Raw genomic sequence first — 9,583 nt, 5'->3', positions numbered from 1 at the left:
TTTGGCACTCTCAATGTTGTTCCTTCCAGGAGGCGGCGACAGGTCTCTCGCTCCTTAACGTTTTGGGTCCGTCCGTCTCCAAATTGCAAGCATTGTTCAGGCCAAAGTTGGTCATGTTAATTAAGCTTTCCCTTTGCTTTCCCTCTTTCCCTCTCTCTCTGTCTGTCTCTCTCTCTTTCTCCATCCTGTCTGATTGCGGGGGCTTATCGATTAGCTGCCTCTCCATCTCTCCCATTTGACTGCATTTTCACACCCATTAATTAGTCGCATTGCATAACAATTGCATAATCAATATGCCATTTCAATTAGCACACTTGTCTCGAGAATTACCGCCCCCAAAAGCCCCCCCCACATCTGCACAGGCACATTCATTTAGAGTGAAGCTTCTGCTGGTCGGATATCTATTTCACAGAGCCAGCCTATTAATATGTATAATAATCGTATAACAACGTTATTGCAACAGGCACTTGCATCCATTTCCAATCAAAACCAACACTGAGAAATCGCTAGGATTTCAGGCATAGGCAGCGATTTCATTGTACATCGAAAGCATTTCCAAAAGAGTTTATATAGGGTAGACATTTGACCTTCACAAATTCCGCGGAGAGCATTTCCTATAAATATACCATTTGAATGTGTAGAGAAATTATTTTCGGAATATGAGTTCCCCTACATAATAATGGAATTTACTTAATTTACAAAGGATACTCGTATATACTTCCCCTTCCCATAACCATATTAAACACCTACTGATGGATTTGTTGTACTTTACTTTGCTTTCATCTTTACTCTCCACTCTCCAGACGCCGACAACACATTAAAACTGACAATTTTCAATGATTTCCATCACCATGACTTATTTTCCCGCTTTGTACTCTCTACAGCCAGTCTCAAGTGGCTTCGTGCCTCGCCCCACCCCACACTGGTTGCCGCAGCCACAGATGAAATAAATCTAATTGACAAAAGAACATGGGAGTAAGGGACAGGAAGTTGGCGATAGTAGAGGGAGACACAATAGTTGGGGGCACAATCAGGAGCATATGTGGCAGGACGCATTCCCACTGGGCATCCTTTGGAGTAGATGTAAGAAAGCAATTTATAAATATTCAAAAAACTTTACACAGCTGAAAAGATTTGCATAAAATGTATGAACTGAAAATGCTACAGCAGAGAAGGATCTTTCAGAAATTTCCATTAAAATAAAAAAAAACTGTCTTTGATTTGAGGATGTGCCTCCCAACTTCCACTTTAAAAGTTAATCTTAATTAAGAACTTATGAGTCCTGCAGGAACTTTTACACGGATTCCAATCTTGAATGAATTATGACAGCCGTAGAAATTTTATTTTCAATCTACCAAAATCGGAGACTATCTACGGATAAACTTTCAAGAAAATGATTAATATTCAGGGCCCAGAGAGAGGAGTGTATTTCCTTGCAGAATGGAAAGATTTTATAGGTATTCTAATACGATTCTTGCCACCTAATTGGTTCCCTCATGGACTGCCTTCGTTGGGACAATCGGTTGTCGTGCCACTGCCACTGTGGTAGTGCCACAGCGTGGCATTTCTTTGCGCTGCCATGTCCTGCCCCATTCGACTGTGGTTCGATAAAAGGAGTTTCCGTTTCGCATTGTCCTCAAGGACCGCCGCATTATTTCATATTTATAATGTAATCTGCACTTCATCCTCAAAGAGACGTCGCATAAATCACACACACAAATGGAGGCGTGCCATTGCCAGTGCCAGTGCCAGTGCCAGGGTCCGTGAGTGGGTGAGTGGGCGACTATTTGGATTCCATATGGAAGGCGTCCACTTCATAGGCTAAAAGCCTTCACTTGCCTCCCATCTCTGCGGCATTGCGCTGCCTTTTTGTTTGATGTTCGACGGCCACTTGAGATGCATTTGGCAGAACTTTGCATTGTGCAATCGTATTCGCATTTCCCATTTGGTTGGGAGTCGGAATCCCTTCCTGGGACACGACTACAGCCACATCCACATACACAGCCATGCAAATTGGAATTTCATTTCGATTTGTTATTGGTTGATTGATCCTTTGATCCAAATGGGCCCCTGCTTTATTGCGTCCTGTGCCCACCTCTCAGCCAGCGTCTTGCAGCCATAGAAAGCAACTCATTAGGCTAAAAGCCTTCCATTCCAGTCAAATCTGTGGCCAACTAATTAACCATCGCTGTTGCTGTTGCTGTTGCAGTTGGAGAAGGAACATCTGGCAGCTGTTCGATTGCTTCGTTTCGTTTTGTTTTTGCTCACTTTGGGGGTAATCCCCAGGGGGCATTGCATTTGCCACTGGCATTTGCCATTGTCTCTGGCTGCATATTAGCCAGGTTCCCGAATGGGCCACCACCTGGCCATTGTTATTGCTTAGCCACAGGAACACAGGAACACAGCAACGGAGAGAAGAGAGAGAGGGAGAGGGAGCCAGCCCCCATGGCAGTTCACCGCCATTGTCCTTCCGGCATTAGCCGGGGAGTCCTACCATTTAACTAATGACACACAACGACCGCAATTGAGCTTCACACTCCACATGACTTCTTTGCGATTGAGTGGAGTTGTTCGAGAAGCTTCTTCTGCATAGAGGCTTGGGGCGATTTCATGCCATACGGAGAGAGAGTGAGAGTGAGATCTGTAGATCTGGTGTCCCGCTGTCCTTTGGCTGAAGAAATGTAAGCGGTAAGTTTCAGGGCATTCGATTGAGAGACTTTCGAGCTATGGAATCGTAAGTGCCTTGAACAAAATATGCTCCTTGGGCGCGATGGGACAGCGCATTCCGTCTAACATCAAAACTCATTGTAAAATATATAAAAGTTCTCTCTATAAAACAGTAAAATTTACACTTTTCCATTTAACTTAATATTTCTTACGCATTTCTAAAGGAAAGCTGCTTAAACTGTACCCTGAGGGCCAGCAGCAAGGGGAATTCTCCTCCGGCTGAAGATGATAATATATTGAGGAAACTTTCGACTTAATCATCGATTTCCTGTTTGGTTAATCAGACTAGAGGAGTGTTTTAATCCGAACATTTAACTAAGTAATTGATTGAGGGCTAAGAAAAAAATTAAACCATTTTGATGGAGCTATAAGAAAAACCGAATCTGCCCATGCATGTGCATGCATGTGAATTCGCCATCAAAATAGAGACTGTACCCAATTGCAGCTCTTGCTCCTCTTGCTACACACACACACACATCCCCATTGCATTGTTGCAACGTGTTCCCGAGTTCCTTATCCTGGCAGACACACTCCCAATGGTCGGATGGGCGATGGCGACGTCGCTTTAAGCCACTTGGAAATCGTTAATTTCATAATTACATGTTTCATGCACACGCTCTGTGCCCCGGACTCCAAAATGGGGAACAGCGCGGTGGCAAGTCCGGGCTGGAGGGCTCAAGCGGCGGGTGGGTATGTGTATGTGCGTGTGTGTGTGAGTGGCACATAAGTGGCAGCCAGCCAGAAAGCCAACACCATTTTGGCCATAATTTAGTTTTGCCCGTCCATTAGCAGGCCAGGCCAGGCCGGGGCATGGCACGGCACGGCACGGCAGGAGAGGTTGCTGAAGCGGGGGGCGGCCCTTTGTTGCAATGCCACTCGGCGAGAAATCAGCACCAGGCTGGGCTGGTGTGGGGGAAGTGGCCTCGAAGGAGCGGCAGTGGCACAAACGCGAAAGAGAAGCCGAAGAAGAAGGACGAGTGGATAATTATTAATAATTATCGCATTGACGTGTTTTCGTTTTCAGTTTTTTCTTCTCTTTATTTTTATTTTTTTTTTGTTGTTTCTTCGCTTTTTGAGGGTGTGCACACATACACCCCCCCCCGCACCATCGCCCCCCCGCTCCACTCCTCTCCTCATGCGAGTGTGTGCAAGTGGTTTATATAATTGGTCAACTTCTGCCCCATTCCTTGCCCCAGCGGCGGCCACTTGGCTTCTTCTTTCAGCTCTCAGATTTCTTTGGCTCGAGGGTTGACACAAAAAATGGGACAAAAAAGGGTTGCCCGCCCGCTGCGAGGGAGGTTGGGAGAGCAAAACGGGTAACCGGTACGCAATGAAACTGATTTAAAACCATTTTCTTTCGGAGTTTGTTCTCAGAATTATTCTGTGGCTGAATCACTTGTGGCATCGACTAGGAACTATTCGCTGTAATCTGTGAATTATAAAGGACTCAGCTGCTTGTCTATTAACTTCTACAACATATCACATTTATACCTTTGCAATTAACAATTCCTCATCAAACTCATAAATCTATTTAATAGCGATTTAAAATTGTTTCAAGTACTTGCCGTGATTTCTTTCAGCTTAAGATGAAGCTTAATCCCATTCCCGATTCGCAGCTTTCTTTATGAATATTTCCCTCTTACTCCTGCCTAATCAGCTGTCTCTTTTTAGCAAATTGCTTACCCCATGCACAAAGAGATAAGGGAGAGAACCTTCACCCAACCACGAGAGACCCACTCGTAGACGTAGCCGTTGCCCATCCCAATCCCAGCGATAATAACTCCCGAACTGTTTGGCTGTGAGCTCATTAAGCTGTGGGCTCTTCTCTTTTCAATTATTGCTGCAGAAACAACATTTAAATGGAATTCAAAAACGCTCATAATTCAGAATTAATCCCAAAGAACGAATGAAAGGCCGCCCGAATGGGGGTTGTCTTTTGTGGACATTGCGCCTAAATGAGCAGCGAACTCTTCAGCAGACCCATTCGAATCCGTATCCGAATCAGACACAGAAACATCATCAACTTCAAAAGCGCGACATCGCTCCCCCTCCTGAAGGAGACTGGGGGCGGGACTGTATGGCTTTTCACTTTCTGTTGACGTGGCGTTCTATTTGACCATCATCTAAAGGCTAAGGGAAGGCTGCAAACAAATTAAAAGTAAACGTCACATTCAAGTACGAGTATTCAAAGTTCTGTATGAATCTTAGCGGTTAGTGGTTGGGGCTTAGATGTTTTTAGGGGGCTTACATGGGGTTTATTTTCTTAATTACGCAGCTCAAAATGCTGGACCCGCAATGCCCCGCAATTATGTGATTTCAGAATTTTTCAATTAAAAGCCACAGAGCGAGCACCACGCCAGCCACGGCAAAAAGAGTCAAAAGAACGACAAGCTGTCAATGGGAGGGGAGCGAGCTACGCTTTTGTTTCGAATATTCTATTCCATTTCATTGGATACGATACGGGTTTTTTCTTCCTTCTGCGTTCAGTTCAGGGATTAGCGCGAAGGCACAGATGAGGCTGATGGCTGGCAAACAAAAAAAATGAACCTCAAAACTTTTCACAACAAATTTAATCAACGGCCAAAAAGTGACAGAAAGCGAAACAAATGTGGATGATTCCCCCCAAGGGCACGCACACATCGCACAGCTTTTTCGTGTTCAGTTACTTTTATGGCAAACATCCTTTTTATGGCACCGGTAATGGTCCGGCAACGCCAGGGGGCGCCACCACATGCAGCCTCGAAGGTCCTTTAGAGCTTGCACTGAGTCTCAGGGGTGCGTGTGCTGGCTATAAAAGCAAGGCAAAGCTTCTGCATAAGCTTCGGAAAGCTTATTGCATTTGTTGAATTTAAAATTGAATATGAAATGGGGATTGGGCAATGAGGAGTTTTGAGTCCACCAAAAGATTACAGCCTTGAGGCAAGTTTGAAGCCGATGTCAGTGTTATGGATATACAACTAATATTTTTCGCTAGCCTTACACGAACAAAAAATAATGGCTGCAGTCTCTCTGAAAGTATACTTGAATATGGGCCAAAGGTTTGTTATTTCCCTGTTATGTTGCCTAATTCCCCGATGATTATGGGACACACTTTTCGTGGGAAAACTGCAAACAGTTGCCATATTTTAATAGGGAATGAAAATCTTTAGCCTTCCGATCTTGTGCTGGCAACTTAAATCGGTTAATTTCTGCTGTGGCGGGTCCGGACTACGTAGTGGGCTGGGCTTCATTTCTGACGGATGACTGGCAACATTGGATGGATGCGTGACAGATGACAGCAGCACTACAAACACTCGTGCCACCAGCACACACAGATAGAGAGAGAGAGAGAGAGACACAGGGATACCCGTATGGGTAGAGGGCGAGAGGGAGAGCATGGGTCCCCATCCATGTCGGGGCCTGATTGAATCAACTTTATTTCAAAATGATGCCACTTAAGCGCTTCCTCTGGATGTCGACTGTGTGTCAGTGCGTTTCCGTGTGGGTGTGTGCTGGATTCAGTTCGGATTTTGCATGTGGCTGTGACACACACACACACGCACACCACAGTACCATGCCATAGCATACTTTCTGGAATGTGCAACGTGCCAACCGAAATAAACTTGATAACAAGCAATTTCTCACGTCTCTCGAGCGTGGCAGTTGCCATTTTTGGTTGCTGCCCATAGGATGGGGGGTGGTAGTCGTCCATTCTCCTGCCGATGATGATGATGATGAGGAGCAGGCTCACGGCATGCCACACATGAATCAAAATCACAATTGTCATACACTGAGGGAAGACATGCCATCAGGAATTCGGAAATATTACCATATGCAAGTTAAGTAAAGATTTATTAAACATTTTAAGAGAGGGATGTAAGAAAGCGCAGCTAAGAAATGCTAAAGATATGCTTTGGCAGGTGTTTAAAAATTCAAAATTGTTGCCAAAATTATTATAAATTGGAGCTTAAATGTGCATCTTGGTACCATGGAAGAGCTGTCCAACAAGGCAAATAGTCCACGAATAGATCTATGACTGTATTGTGCAGAGGAAAGGGCGCACGTACACGTGTATTGCAGTGGTTGGTACCAATACAATGTTCCGTTTCCGCACTGCAAAACATGTGAATGTGTGCGTGCCGACCACTGCTGTAGATACACATACATACATATTTAAGCACATATTTGTATTGCTATCAAATGCCAAATTTAAGTAAGCCCAAGGAAGATATGCCACAATGAGGTGTATGCTTTAATCTGCCTAAGTACCTAAAGTTCTCAAAAAATTCCATTTTTATATACTCGTTTTATGGACTGCTCTTTTCTCCGAGTGTGAATGAACTGGAATCAAAATGCACACACACCGAACGTTTCGGCTCCCCTCGATGGCTCTTTCGGATATGTTTTGACTTTTGACGCGTTCCATTGCGTTTCGTTTCGTTTCGCTCCGCTCCTCGTTTTGCTTATCATTAGTTTAATTGGTGGCATGACGACATCATTGACATCTATTTTATCCAGCGCCCCCGACCCATCCCTTAGCCGTCTTTTGCCATTTAATTGGATGTTGGCAGTTGCAGGCCCAGCAGGTGGCTGTTGGGGGGGGGAGATATGGGATATTGGATCGGATCAGAACGGAACGGAGCGGAGCGGATGAATGGGAGGGCTGGGCTGGGCTTGCTTCGAGGGTTGCGTCTATTTTGACATTTGACACAATTCGGATGACTCGGAGCGGCATCAACAAACCTCCTCCTCACCCTGACAGGGGTGGACTTTTAATTTGTCACTAATTTTCCATGTCTCGTCAAATTTCATCGCTCCGCTTCTGGCCTCATTAACGCCTTTTAAGCCAGCGACAACGACAACAGCAACACGAACACAGAGAGAGAGAGAGAGAGAGAGAGAGAAAGAGAGTGTAGAGAGTGGGAAGAATATGATTCCAATTTCGCCAACTTAATGAAAGTGTCAACTTTAACGAGCCTCAAATTGTTTTTATTTTCACTTACTAATCATAGCACAACAATATGAAAGGCAGCAGTAGCACGACAATCAAAAAACAGAGTTTAACATTGTGGAATCTATAGATACCCTTAAAGAATCATTTTTTCCCCTATAGGTAGTTCGAGTTAAATGCATTTTGCATTAGTTTTGTTTGTCTATGAGGTTTGATTCAAATATGCAGACGAACAGAGCCATAAATCTTTAATGATTCGGTAATAATATTTGTATTATGAATGATCTGTTTAATGTTTCAAGAATATGTGTAGCACATATAATGTTTACTGGGTAGCTTGACAAATATCGGAGACAATTCATCATACTCTCTATAAGGGTATACTGAAATAATATAATAACGACGCCGACAACGACTTCCTGCCCCCAGCCCCAACATCATCAGACATCAACGCTATTGATTGCTTCATCAGCGACCACTGGCCCCCCCCTGCCTTTCCCTTCCTCCTATGGGAGCTTTGTGCTTTGATTGATTGGAAAAATTATTCAATCTGGTGTACGGATTTTATGATTATGTGGATTATTACATTTTGTTCAACATTATGTGGATCCAAGACAAGGAATTATTGAGTGTGCATGGTACAAAATAGCAAAGGCTGATGGGGGAATAGTGGCAAGAACAACTGGTGGAAGTGAAGGGGGAAGTGGTTGGAGTGTTAAAATAATCAATTTGCTATGGTTGTAAAATATTTGGATTAATAAATTGTTAATAGTAAATAGAGCAGGAAATAAAGTAAAATAAGGGATCTTTTTTACACTCAAAATCATATTTGAAATTAAGCTGGAAAATTTAATTTCCAGAATAACAAATTCATAGATCATTTTGGTAGTATATAATAATTATTTTATCAATACGTAAAAAAATATATTTTCAACTTCGAATGGAAATTTTATCAAGCCATAAGCCCAACGATAATAAATATATTTAAAATAAAAGGAAACCCAACTAATAAACTTCTTTTAATTCCCATTTAAAGCTAAGCCGATTTCGGGGAAGGATCATCGCTAATGCCAGACAATCCTCAAAGGACAGATACTCGCTCGGGGCCCGAAAGCTGGCTGCCTATTTAGACAATTGCTGTCAAAACATTTGGTAATTGATACCGGGAGGATGTCTCACCGCCACTAACTAGGACACAATGGGGGGCGCACAAGAGTGCTGGCTGGCTACAAAAAAATATTATGGAACAGAAAGAAACGCGTCAAGTTGATTAAATTGCGTGAAGAGGTAAACGACAACCGCAAGGATAATGACAAAAGGGGAAGCCGGCCAAAGGATTGCCCGTGTCATGATGATCGGGTTTCAATTACAAAAAGGAAATGCCGTCTCCAGTCTATGGTCCGCTTTAACCATACACCAATTCCAATTCCCATTCCCATTCCTATTCCCATGGAAATCCTGTTTCCATTCCATTCCGATTCCCATTACCATCCGCAGCTCCAATTCAATTGCTTGCCGCTTCCTGGCGCAAATGTCATTCGTCCAGGGGCCAAGACAAAGGACTGGGTGTGGTTCTTGCCTGCCTTGTTTGGTTGGTTTTAATTACGTCAAGTGATTCGCTGCCTGGCCTGGCCTGGCCTGCCCTGGCCTGCCAGTCGCAATAAGCAAAATGGAAATCAAATGCGCCATTTTGAAATGCAGCTCTGGCATCTCAAGTGACATTTATCGCGTGTTTTGACAGAACGTTTGATGTGCCAGCCACCGCCCCCGCTAACGACTCCTCCAGCCACCGCACCCCGACTCCTGCAGCCAGCTCTTTGACATTTCCACTTCCGGTAAAACGCTAAACCGCTGAAACGAGGAAAACGAGCCATAAAGAGAGAGAGAGAAAGAGAGAGAGAGAGAGAGAGAGGAGGAATCCTTAGC

The sequence above is a fragment of the Drosophila obscura genome, unplaced genomic scaffold (genome assembly GCF_018151105.1).
Source record: "Drosophila obscura isolate BZ-5 IFL unplaced genomic scaffold, ASM1815110v1 contig_185, whole genome shotgun sequence".
Classification (NCBI taxonomy): domain Eukaryota; kingdom Metazoa; phylum Arthropoda; class Insecta; order Diptera; family Drosophilidae; genus Drosophila; species Drosophila obscura.
The sequence above is the reverse complement of the archived record's forward strand: the minus strand, read 5'-3'. Positions refer to the sequence as shown.